Source organism: Tinamus guttatus, unplaced genomic scaffold (assembly GCF_059628265.1).
Source record: "Tinamus guttatus ecotype Peru unplaced genomic scaffold, ASM5962826v1 Tinamus_guttatus_pri_ptg000155l, whole genome shotgun sequence".
NCBI lineage: Eukaryota > Metazoa > Chordata > Aves > Tinamiformes > Tinamidae > Tinamus > Tinamus guttatus.
Genome location: NW_028288689.1, coordinates 1,083,406 through 1,097,378, shown reverse-complemented (window position 1 = coordinate 1,097,378; position 13,973 = coordinate 1,083,406).

Sequence of the window (13,973 nt, the reverse complement as noted above, 5' to 3'; positions counted from 1 at the left end):
ATATACTCTGTGTATTTAGAGAAACACTGATTTCCTATTTTAACTGGCTTCCAATGCTGGACAGAGACCTCTGCTTCATTTAGGTTGGCTCTGGTAGGTATATGGTAAAAGATTTAATTTTTTTTTTTTTAAGGGTCAGCACACGTATTTTTGGGTGTCTCGGACACACACCGCAAGTTCCCTCCGCGCACAGGAGCGGAGGGGCCAGCGCTGAGGCCGCTGACATCATGGCTGGGGAATGCGCAGCAATTAGCCCTGCAGTGCTGCAGGCAGCCCTGGCCGGGGGACAAGCAACTCCCTCCCGCGCCACTTTAGGAGCCCTAACACCTTATTCCCTGACCTACCGCTTATGAGATCCTGAATAGCGTCACTTGTGTTTTTGTGGGAATTCATCGGGTAAACTAGGCTTTTTGTGCGTGGCCTTGGCTGGGCTTTGGCACTTACTGTTGAAAACAGGACTGCTGTTGGGAAAGGTTTCCTGTTTGGAGCAGCCAGGGGCTGGCCTGGCCTCAATAGGAGCCAGTGACTAGTGGAGATGGGAGAGCTGCAGGGGACTGCACAGCTGTGAACGTGCTGGCCCCGCTGCGGAGGCTTCGGGGGCCGCTGAGCTCCATGGACTCTAAAGCATTTGTAGAATTTATTTAGTCAAATGATTCACATTTATGAAAAGTTTAAGGTAAGGTCATACCAGAGAACCCAAGGAGGAGAGTAAGACAGTCGAGAGGAAATCTGTGCTACCCAATAACGATTGGAAAACACAGGAACAGGGTTCCCTGCAATGCATTTGCAAACACAGTCACACGTTATACCTCCCTGTTGCTGGACCCCAGCGTTACTGAGCTCATTGAATGAACCTCCAAAGAGAGACAAAATAGGCTGTTCTTGGGAGAAAACGAAGGTTGCGCGGGCAACTGAATATCTGGTATTCTTATCTTTCAAGTGCTTATATTTTTGAAGTACATAGCATTCTTTTACTATTACAAAGAGCCTTTCTTCATGGAATCTGGCCCTGCGGACTGAAAATGACCCTATGCTATTTAACTAAACCAGAAAGCTGATACTTGTGTGCTGGACTAGGAAATTATAAAGCAGATGCCTCGGCTGGAAAGACTTGTTTGTGACTAGATGATCTCCCTTCTCAGCTGAAGGAGGGAAAAGTGGCCCTTAAAAGCCCCAAGTCAGGGCTTCAGCCCATGCTTAATTCCATTGCTGCTCAATGAAGCACTTAAGCACATACCTGATTTAAAACACGTGCTTAATTCCCATTGATTTCAATTTATTCAAAGTATAGAACAATACACGATGTCTGGACATTGACTTTGCTAAGAATTACACTTGGTCTTTTAGACAAACATGTGCTTAAGGACTTTTCTGAATCAGGGCTCTAATCTGAAACCTGCAATTATATTTTGCTGTTTTCAGTCTTAAAAAGATTGAGTTTACTCAGACTGAAAATCTGCAGAAGATAAGAAGGTAACTCTTGCAGTTCTGCTGATATTTATAATATAAAGATATATTATAAATATATCTTTTTATTATAAATATAAATATAAAGACTAGAACAATACATAGTATGGAGTTGTACTTTGATTGAGAGTTGGCTTGTGGCAATCATGAATGGACAGTTAAGGTGACCAGTCTGGGTACTTCTCAACTGCAGCAAACTATTAGGGGAGTTACCAAAATGAATTTTGCTGCCTATTGTCCCAGTATAGCTGTAACAGAAGTTACAAATGCTCTGAGACCTGGGGGATGTGTTGCATAAAACCTGACAGAGACTGGTCATAACAGTCCATAATCTGGCCATAACAGCTGACCCAGACTGAGGTTCTGCAAAATGAATTAATCAGTGATAGAATTAAATAGATTGAGGAATTGAGTGTGTCCTTTTCATTTCCAGATAGTACAGCAGTAATGGGAACAGTCACACCATAGTACTTGTTTGCAAAGGTTGCTTCTGTGATCTGTCTTCAACTTGGTTAGACCAAAAGGAAAAGAACACATTGGTTCTTGTAATAAAATAAATGTACAATCCCTGCACATTACTGCCTTTGTAGTTGCTTTTGCCCTAAAAAAACAGCCCTAATGCACAGTATATTTTTCATCATAAACTTGCTCATGTATGCATTCCAGATGGCGTGAAGAAGGGGTTCAGGAATTCTAGTGGCAACCGCTAGTATTACGAAAATAAAGGTAGGGCCCAGTTTTATGATGAACCTTGATCTTTAGGAGTTTATAACTAGGCTGGCTCCAAGTTATACTTGGAATACATGGATACGTTTATTGCACCAGTGGATTCCTTCACCCACTTAAAAAAAAAAAAAATCTGCTTGGTTCTTTTTCAAGTGAAGAAGTTGCTTGCAGTTTTCAGATGCTTCGTGGCCTTCATTCCGTAGAGGAAAAAAAGAGCTGATTAAAAGGAAGTTGGCAAGACAACAACCCCTAGTATATTCTAATCACTCCACATTTTGAAACAAAACATTCTCCCACATTCCAAACATCTAGGTTAATTAACCTTACCAAACGTTATGGTGTACAACACTGGAACCTCATTATACTACGTATTTTTGATATGAAATCCAAGCTTTTTCCTTAAAAAGGCCCATTAATACGTATTTACCTCAGTATACAAAAATACGGCAATTAAGGATGCTAGAGTGGTATATTCAGTTCAGCTTTTATAGGAAAAGTTTTTTCCTTTTTTTCCTTTTTAAGTTCTTGCCAACAAGAAATATGAGCTCAACAAAAATAGGTTTCAAGAACAGTAAGGCAATAGGCCCCTGCTCAGGAATGGCTTTCAACACATACTTATGTTCCATTGCTTTCACTGGGACTTAAGCACATTCTTAATTTATTTGTGAACAGAGTTGGTTTTTTATGAGGAAATCTTTACAGTGGACACTTTTTTATGATAACTTGTTTGAGGCTACAGCCTTGTAAACTGGTGTAGAAGTGGCACAGTGTGAGGTAGGAACCCGCTCTGGGAGACAGGACCTAGGGCTCGTGGTGGGACACGCGGGGAAGTGGAGCAGGATGGAGAACCGTTGTCAGGAGCAAGAGGCCAGGGCCACCTTGGGCATGAGAGAGATGCTCTGCAGTGGCATGGAAGGTCAAAATAATTGTGTAGTGTTAGTTAATGACTGCTGAGCTTGTCTGCATGGTGGAGAACTCACCCCAGCCGGGGTGATGGGGCGGCCCCTCCAAGCTGTATCTCTGGTTGTGGCACGTTGCCTGCAGGAGATGCCTTCCTCTCTTGTGGTGAGCAGGAACCCCGGGTGGTTACTCCAGCAGGATGAATTCCATCCCAGCGTTCTGACTTCATGCCTCTTCCTTTCTGTTTTCATGAAAAAAAGCATCCATCAAAAATGTTTCTTTGTTTACCCCTCCAGCAGTAACCAGAGCAGGGTAAGGAATGGCCTTATTTAGTAAATTATTTTTTTTGTTAAATAATTAAATACTTACCTTGAAACCAGCTCCTAACATACCCAGGCTACTGAGCATGAACTAGAAGCAGGTCTGTCTGTCTTTAACACTTCCTTGATTTCTGATTTGTCTTCTGGGCTGTAGCTTAAACATTCATACACGTCTCAGAGTAAGTCATGAGTGAGTGAGCTAAGCATGAGGCAGAAGTCTTTGCAGTAAATATCCTGGCTTGTGTTATTTTTGTGCTCTTTGAACTCTAAAAGCAGTTATTTGTCATTTATTTAATATCCCTTGACAATAAACATAATGTCCATGAAAAAGTAGTTGCTGATAAGCTATCCAATAAGGTCAAAACATGCAAACAAATGACAGCAACAATAATACAGATGTTAACCACTGCATCCTCATATTTATTTCCTAACTTTTTAGATTCTTCACTACTGTATTTTTGTTGGAAGCATGTGGTACTATTGCTTCTGCAATAATTCTTTGTGCAGAGCAAACACAAAGGATTTCAGTCATTTTATTTCCTTGTCAGCTTCAATAAATGCAAAATGATCTACTTAAAAAAGCAGAAAGCACCAAATTTTTCTAAGCTTTTTTCCTTGTTATACAGAAAGCAAGTTGTAGCTTTATAAGCAGTCAAACAACAACAAAAAAGTTTTTTTATGCATAACTTATAAGTTCATTTCCTTTGATTCCTGCAAGTGATGTCATGGAGCCCAGCTGTTGTGCTTTTGCAATGATTTCCCTTACTCGTGTTTCACCCAGTCATTTCAGGCCCTAATGGAATTACTTTGAGTGAAACCTACTTTTTTTCATGGTTCATCTCTCATATCAGCTGATATCAGGAACCCTTTTCTGGGAAACATGCAGAATGCATAAAGGGAATTAAGTGGATGTTAAAGAAAGTTTTTTTTCTCTTTTATTTATAATCAACTCCTCATCCCAGTGCACTCTGGGCACCGGGGGCGTAAGGGAACATTTGAATCAGATGTGGTCTAACTTTTACCCACATGATCTCTGGAATGAAGACCAGCAGCCTGAATGTACGTGTAGCCTCTGTAGCTACTGCTAGGGGAGATTTAAGTCTCTTCTGTGGATATTCTGTGTGAGGGAGAGAGTCTAGATAGCAAGGATGAGTTTTTCTGGGGGTTATCTGGCTGTTTTAGACTCTATCTTCTTCACTTCCTGAGGCATCATTCATGAGAAAATTAGGCTTCCCTGAAACATTAGCTGTGTGTATTTTCTCATAGAGAAATTCTGCAAGAATTACCCAGCTTTTCATCCCTTGTGCCCATATTGGGCTGATCCAGACTGTGACTCATGTGGACTTTCAAGAGCTTGACTCTCTAACAGCCTTGGTTCCTTTCTGGAGCTGTTTTAGATGGACTATTCAAATTTGCATGAGTGCTTGCATATATAAATGTATATACAAGGAAATGTTCTGTGTGTTTCATTAGAGTTGAAATAATTTGCTGCTTTTTAATGTTGTTGCTGTTCTCTACCTGCAGAGTATTTTGCATTTTGTCATTGTTGGTATTCCCATCTTGGCAGGAGGTGTCTGCCCAGACCTAGTGAGACTTTGCTGGGCATGGTGCACGGGCATGCTCACCATGCAGAAGGGAAGAAATGGTGGCAGGAAAGGGACTGCTGGCATAGGGTGAGGTATTGGTAAGCTAAAAAGTGCACCAAAATCAAGTTTGCCTCACTTAACTTTTAGGGCTTGAGGTGCTTCTGTTAGGATCCCAGCTATGCATTGCCTGGCCTGCCTATCTGGTGCATGAGGGACAACTCCAGAAGGATCTTGCTCCATCAAAGCTCTTGAGATCTCCTCCCGTGAGCAGCTCTCTTGCCTCCCTCAGCGTGCGCTATGAAGCCCAGCTTGCTCAAGCAGGTGCTTCCACCTGGTCCTTACTCAAAGTGTGGATCTTCTTGCCTCTGCCCCCAGCCTGTACAAGGGTTGTGGGGCCTCCTGCCTTGTGCCTGGCTTTGCAAAGAAATACTAAAGATAGCTACTAGGAAAAAATGGAGCAAGAGGAATTCCAGCCCGAAAGGAGAATGTGAGTGAGTTAATCTCTCCTGGTGAGGAGGAAATTATTTTTGTTACTAGCAAAGGTTGTTTTTCACTGGATTTTTTTTTCTCCCAAAGCTTTCAGGCATCCATCAAAAAACCAACAGCCTAATTTTTGTAAATACAATGTTTCACTTCTTCGTTGCCAAATAACCCTATCTATTTAATTTTCCAAATTTTTTAGATGCTTTCAGGAAGTTGTCAAAAGAGACCCTCCCTGGATAAATTTTCTCTTCCAAGAAAGCCACTTGAAAAAAAAAAATGGAATGAAGGCAATTCTAGAAGTTTTGTCTTACCCAGAAACAATGCTGTTGCTAAGCCTTGACCACCTTTTATTAAACCCAGTTGGAATATTTCTCGCCCTTTTACTGTGCCCAGGGTGGGGGCTGTTGCTCTGCTTCTGGCAGCCTGGCCTGGCCCAAGCAGGGGCCCAAACTTGCTGCTTTTCAGCTGTGTCTGTCCTCTTCTCCCCCTTTCTTTTGCATTAAATGGAAGTTGACGTAAGAGCAGAGAGGAGCCTGCCAGGAGGGTGTCAGAGTCAGCAATGATCACAATCAGACCTTGCAATCAGATTGCTCTACCAACTCCTAGGAAGAAATAACCATCTGTCTCGATAGTTGCACGGGAGGAAAAGAAAAAAAAAAAGAAATTGCCATGTCCAGGATTTTGCATTCCACACAGTGTCTTTCTCCCCCCAGGAAGCTTTGATAGAGGGTTTGATACTGGTGCCAGCTCCGGACTTTGCACCAGAGGCAAATGTGTAGCATTCAGCTAATGTGCAATAAAGTGTGGCGCATAGGGCAGTGTAAGCATTTGCGTTTTACCTCTGGGACCTGAGCTGGATGGTAGCCTGCGGCACCTACGGAGTGGCCAGAGCCCATCTGGCCGATGGATTTCCACCCCCCTTTTTCTCCAGAATACACTGGGAAAAGCCCATTGCCGTAATCGGAAGCAGCTTGGTCAGAGGGGGTCAGTGAGGTGCCCCGTCCCGCGCAGGTGCCTGCCTGTCCCTGGCACACACTGGCCTCGCTGTGTTGTGTCTGCAGAGCTCGGTAAATATTCCAGGCCACAGAGCGCTACCGTGCATGCTCCAGAGGCAAAATTCATTTATTCACTCAGGCAGGTGATGGATAGTCTGTCAATGTTTATACAGTAGACACAAGCCTAATTTTCAGGTATTAGTTGATTAACACTTGAGTCATAGTGTGTGTCCTGTGTCCAGTAATGTGGAACATCAAATGTGTGAAAAAGATTAATAGTGTGCACAGATGTTACTCTGAGGATCAATTTGTCTGGGGCTTGAAGAGGTGGTACCCTGCAGATCAATAGGAAAGGAGAAAATTAGAGTAATGTGTTGAAAGAAATGAGAGCCCAGCCTATGCATGGCTGGGTTATCTGCTCCAAATACTCACCTTCTCTTAAAGGCTTACAGAGATGTCAACAAAACGCTAAGCACGTTCTCCTTTAAACCCTTTTTGTCTTGGCTTGTCCTCCAGCTTCCCCGCACAGCAAGTCCTGTGCATGGGACACAAAGCAGCCCTTGTGAGAAGGCTTGAGCAGCCCAGGAAAACTTTTCCCTGGCATTTTGCACGAAAAACTCTTCCCTATATTTAGTACAGCCAACAGGCAGGAGAGCAACAGAAATGAATGTTGCTCTGTAAACACCGGGACTGAAGCTGAGGAGCAGGAGGACGCTTTGGGGACGTGCTCAGGCTCTTCCCAAGCTCCAGGGTAGAGGTGGCACCCGAAGGAGGAGGGTGCCAGTGTCCCACCTCCGCCCTGTGCTTCCCCTGGGGCCATGGAGGTTTCTCTTGCCCGTTCCTCTTTGCTGCCCAAAAATGGTTTCTCACCCCCAAGATAGGGAGCAGCTTTGGACAAGATTCCAGCTTGTGATGGGAACGTTAGCAGTGTTATGCTCTTCCTCCCTTTTTAATTTTTTAAAGCCTGCCTTTCTGCAAACTGACATATTGACATGCTGGGTTTATAATGTTGGCATACGATTTGTGAAGTCTCCTCAAAATTAATGTCTATTTCTTAACAAATTGAAATTAAAAATGACCGAGCCCACATGAGGAATGAGATAGGAAATTTAAGGGAAAGGTATAAATACATATATTTTTCAATACCCTATTTCTGTTGCAACCTAAAAGTACACATTGGTGAATGAGTGCCCAATCTTTCAAGAATAACCTATGGAGCATCGTACCTCTGCAAGAAGTCCCTTTAGGGAAATGTACAGGAGAACTCAGAGAGCAGGAATTACCTTCAGTGTAGAATACTGCTGCAGGAACACAAATGCATCAGCCCTGGGCCTCACTGCCTGGAAAAAAGAAGTGAGGGGAGAAGAGAGGGACCGGGAAGCTGGTGGCAGAGGCAGGGTTGGCTCCTGGGACATGGGTGCCTCCTTCTCTCCTCACACCCTCTCGGGGCCAACACCCCAGACCAAGGTGCAGAAGCCAGGCTTGCTGCTATGTTTCCTACATAAAAAACAACAACAACAAATCTGCAGACAGCTAACCCACTGCTGCTCCGCTGGCAGTTTAGCATTTTTCTTGTAAACCGTTCTTCCATGCTACAACACATCTGGGCATTCTTAATTCTGCCTCTCACTTCATTACCTTTCATAGGGGACTCTGAGTTTGCAGCAAAAGAATCAATAGTTTGAAAGTTTTAAAAAGGGCAATATTAAAATTTAAAAGAAACCAGGAAATCATAGTCTCCGTTCAGGAAAGAAAAAAAAAAAAAAAAAACAGAACCTTTTTCTGTGGGCAAGGATTGGGCGTCAAAATTAATTATCTTTATACAGAGCAGTTTTGGATTTCTTCAGTTATTTCACTAACTACGTGTGTGAGTACGCTTGTCTTCTGGAATCCATATTAACTGCATGAAAAGAGTTCAGAGGCTGGACGGGTTGCTGGCAGCATTAGTGCAGAGTGGACTCCAGCAAACCTGCTGCTGTTTGCAGGATCCCAAGCTTGCATGAAGCAGTTTCAGGGAGGCAAGGGGGTGAAGAGCCGGCACCATGTGAGCAGGAGCCCAGGCCCCAGCCCACATCGAGTCCCCGCTGTACTATTCCTTTCCATGGGACAGATCTAATCGAAATCAGATCCTTGCGCAGCATTTGGAGCCTTTTGGCAGAACCGGACTTGGTGGTGTTTTCGTTACCAGTTTTCTCTAGCTGTTAGTATCGACCACCAGCATAAGGCTGGGAGGAAAGCAGCATCCCCTGAAATAATTCAAAGGTTTCCGCAGGCTTCATTGTCTCCCAGGGCTTAGACACGGTCTCCCCAATAAAGATAAGGTGTGGAGCAAAGGACAAAGAGCATGAAAAGGGAGGGGAGTAAGAGATTTAGCGGCTTTAAGAGGCTAAAGCAATCACAGTGGTTTGTAAATTGTATAAGCAGTCGTGTTCCATGTATATAGTGCTGCGTGCAGCCACTGGAGAAGGGACCAGATGTCTCGGCAGTCCTTAAGAGACACTTACCGTGGGGCTGGAGTCTGCGGCAGCCTTGGTGCTTTGTTTTGAGTGGTGGTGTTAGACCATTTCTGCCTATTCTTGCAGAGATGGAGGTTTGAAAAATAAAAGTTTTGATTATGGAAATAAAATATATTCGGTTAAAGAAAGGATCCTTCAGTATGTGCTGAAGACAGTATCAACAGTATCCATATGTTTATTCACCAGTATCTTTCAATCATTAAAATAAACATTGTGGTTTTAGCAGATGTCATTCTTTTCAGTATCATCCACTCCAGCTGATAGTATCTGTAATGCTAAAATATACTATATTGTAATATTTTAAAGCAAAAAGGGTTCATTTTTTGAGAGCCAAAACCAACATATTGTTTAAGTCTGTGTAGGTAGGTCAGATTTTCAAATTTGCATTTTGGTACTTAGATATAATATATTTTATTGGTATAAATGTACATTTTAGGACTGGATAAATAATTTTATATTACAACTGTTTTTAATAGAAAAATATTTATTCAGTTAATCATAATGTTGCACAAATAATGCTTATGCTTTCTGGAGAAAATTTTGGTTTTTTAGAAGAAACGGAAAAGTTTTCTGCTTGCAAAACCATCATTTTGTTCATGCAGTAAAGATAAATTCCATGCAGGAGCATTTTGATGGCAGGCCTTATTTCGTCTGCAAAATGGGAGAGGGAGGAACCTTCAAGAAGCCCCGGATCCCCAGCTGGCGCTTTGGAAATTACCCGTTGGTGTTTGGTGGCAGACAGGCAGGTTGGAGGCAGGAGACTCGGGTAGTTGCCTTGTGGGAGCGGAGCTGCCATCCCTGGCGCTGTCTCGAAGAGCTCCGCGATGTGTGGGAGCTCCCAGCACCCTGCACGTGGGCTCCCTGGGTCTGCAACAGCCTCCAGCCCCTCTCCCCCTCCAGCTCTCCAAGCCTTTCCCTGCAATCCTCGCCCGTGACCCGCAGCCAACGTGCCATTCTTCAGCTCACAATTATCGTCATCGGCCTCACGTAACAGTTCATCCCTTTGCTGCCTAATCAGAGGCATTAGATTTCAGGTACTCATGGAAATGGAGTAGAGTTTTGAGGTTTCCAAAATATTTCTCTTAATGAGTCTTGTGATATTTTTAACTTAGAGATCACAAATACAGATTTTCTTCTTTTCTGAATGTTAACAAAATACAGAAAAAGACAGAAAGCGGTGGCGGGGGGGAAGCAAGTTTCCAATAATTTTAGTCTGGTGACTGGATGTCCTTTGTGCATCTGTTCAAGTATTTTGTGGTTTGCATTTACGTCTGTATTTGCCCAATTTACAGCTTAAAAAAAATCAATAGTAATGTTATATTTTCATGAAACCAGCATATTTTTACTGAGATCTCATGAGTAAATTAAATTTCATCCAAGCTGGATTACATCCAAGTTGGATTACAGTTGCAGGCCCTGATCCTGAAAATGCTTACACACATGAGTATTCCCCCTTAGTCCAAGCATTGGGCTGGGACTTGGGAGACCTGCAATCTAGTTCTAGGCTTGCCATAGGCTTCCTCTGTATGAACTTGCTTAAATTCCTTACTTGCCCGGAATCACAGTTTCTAGTGTTATTAAACAAGAGAAACAAACCAAAAAAGTGCCAAAATTGTTGACTTCACAGGGATGCTGCATATAATTAACTATAAATTTATGAGCTATCACTTGCTCAGGCCACATATGAACTATGAAATCACAAAATATACAATATATTGGGTAAAACAGAACTAAGCTATTTCTAGACTGTCCTGAATGTGTAAGCTATTTCGTGAGTAGCCTCCTGTTGAGGATTCACATTTTTTCTGTTGTCTTTCAATATTCTGTTTTTCTAACCCCCCTGTGCTACTGGCACAAACACCCAAATTAAAGGAAACAAGAGCATCGATAAATTCTTTCTCACAGAGACCCTCTTTTTAACCTGTGCTTTTTCAGTGTCAACAAAATGAAGCCTTCTTATTGCAAAAAAAAATACTAATAATAGGGATAAATTCATTACAAAGCTTCAGAGAAGCAAATGTTATGTCAAAAAAGAGAACTATTGGAGCAGATGGACACAAATGCTATTGTGCAATGCACAGAACAAAATTACCCATGTGTTTGAAAGACAATCTTTGCTGTAGGCAGTTCTCCAGGCTACTACATAAGGTAGTACATGAATCAAAACAGGATCCTAAGCCTTGGAGACACTGAACGTGACTTAATATAGGATTGCTTGTCAGCTGAGCCTCTGTGACTGCCCACATACCAACTCTGCTCCAGCGTCTTTCATTGCAGGCTTGGGAACCTCATGCCACCTTGCAGTGCTGTAAGGGCTAAGAGCTCACATATGGACCATTACTGTGGCTCAGCTGAGGGATGGCAGCGTGTTCTGTCACACTAATTTGGGCCTTTTCCTGAACGCCTTGTGATCTGTGAAGGTCCCAGAAGTAGCTTGCTGAAAGATGGGGAGAAGGAGTAGATTTACCCGTTTGCTCTTTTGCAACAAAATAAAATTGCAGCCTTCTCAGTTATACTTGAACAGCTGTTGGCGGGGAGGTTGCCCAGTGGAAGATGGCAATGTTGTAAGAATGCCAATTTTATTGTTCACCACAGTGTTGGTGATAGCAGCACTAATGGAGCAAGTGAAAAGGGGTCCCACTGCAGTAGGGTTCTATCCTGCTCAGGCAGGATAGTAAAAATCTAAATCTTTAGTAAATTTAGAGTAAGAAATGACAAAACAGCCTGAGGGCCTGGAAAGTAGGAATGAATCACACTTGCTTAACCCCTTGCTAGTCTGGAAGGCAGTGTTGAGCATGTCATATGCTGAATTTCCTTTGAATGTTCAGTAAGGTTAGCACGTTCCTGTGCAGTTTATTTTTATTGTGGGTGTTCTGCACTGAGGGAAACCCAGACCCTGACCACATCACCCCAGAGAAACTGAAGATCATCTGATCAAGTTCAAGTGCTAGGAAGATGATATAGGGGGAAAATATAACATTGGCAATGCAATTTGTTCTAAAAAAAAATCTGAAAATATTACTGTCTTTATGAGAAACAGCTCTGTAAACTAATACAGCTTATCAGATCCTGGACATGAGGTAATACTGAGTTGGAAATGAGCTAATAATGAGCTAAAATATATGTATTTACATATAGAACACATCAGCCATACATAGGGAAAAACTTATTTTCTATATAAAGCCTAGGCATTCAACACTTTTTTCCAGTTCATTATGTTGCTCTTCTTCCTCATGAAACATCATTGACTTCAGGACAGAGACCCACCTTCCAATCAATGTATGCACATCCCTTCCTCCTTAAAAGAATACCATTATCCTATGGTGTTTATGTGAAAAAGCACCCGATAGGATCTTAGAGTGGTTGTGGCAAAAAGGGCCCACTGTGATTTATGCGAGGTGCATTGGGAGCTGTCTGATGTGAAGTCAGCAGCTGAAGGGCAATGAATAATTCAGCAGTAGGATCCGTCACATCATCCCTCTTTGCAGGTTATTGCTATTTTTACGTAATTGCAAAGTGAAAAATAAATTGATGTCATAAAGAAACCTGCATCATTTGTCTGGAAACGCACCGAACAGTTCTAGGAATATTTCTGCTGTTTTGTGAGCCCTGTGCTATCTCACCATATGCAAAATTAAAAATGTGTCTTTATTAAGATCTCCTCCAGGGTCAGACGGGTGAGCCATGCCGCATGACATGTTTTACATTGGTGTTAGTAACCTGCATTGATGGAGAATGATGTCCTCGAATTGCTTCCTTAGAGCATCCCAGAGCAGTTGCCCTTGCTCAGTGCTTCCCTATCAGAGTTTTAATGCAGAATGGGAGCTTAGGTGTCTGCCTGTTTTGCAAGGGAGGTTTTGCTTGTTTTACTGCAAACAAAAATAACACCAGGTTCACCTGCTTCAGGGGAGATGAGAATTGGGTAGAGAAGTCATGTACCATGTTGATTTTTTTTTTACTCTCTGTGCCTCAAAAGTAATATAAAGAACTCAATGAAAGGAGAGGATTTTATCAGCTGGCTTGCCAGTTCCGTATAATGTACGAAGCCGAGCTATCTGGGTAGATATATGCACACAGAGATAGGCATACATACACTCATGCAGTTCTTTTTGTGTGTCTGGGTGCCCATAGAAAATGGTGAATTTAGAGGCTGTCTCAAAGGACAATTTCCTTGCCTGTAGATTGCACTTACATTTTGTACTGCCTCCCTGAACAAGGCTTGGGTTGAAGGAGGAGTGGTATGAGAAACAGAAAAATGCCCCAAAGTTACTGCATTTGAGGCCGATATGTTTGGGTTTTGTCCCTAGCAGAGATAGCTCTGAGCAGCAGAGTTGAAATAAGGATCTGCAAAGATCTGAGCAGAGTTTGGGACTTATTTCTTCTCACTCTGATGGTGAAGAGCGCATTATCCATCATTGTGTTTAAGTCTGACTTGTGCTCTATGTCTTTCTTAGGGTTATTGTTTTATGACTGAAGGAAAAAAATGACTTTAGTGTATTTCTGCCTTTTAATCTGAATTGTTCCAAAAGTTGTCATAACCAGCTCCAGCCTCTGACTCTCCTGTCTTCTTTATAAAGCACAGTCACTCCTCTGTTCTTGACTTTGTCCTTGCTTAGCTAACATGAGGCTGATGTGAGCAAATGCTATTTCTTAGGAAAGTTCTGACTCAACAATGTAGGCTTTTCAAAGGGGAATGAATGCAATCTGTGAACTGAATTGGCAATGCAGGCAGATTAGAAGAAATGCTATGCAATACCCAGATCATGCCATTTTAATATCTAAAGATGATTGCTTTTAGGAAGGAGACAATAGGTTTAGCATAGAGGTGACAAAACATATTCTTTTTGCCTTCCCTCTTGGTAAACAAACTTCTTTCAGAAATGAAATGAAGCTGTATTATGCAATGGTGATGGAAAGGGAAAGACATGGCATGAGGGCTGTCCTCCAGCTGATTAGATCCTGGCCATTTACCAGCAGGAA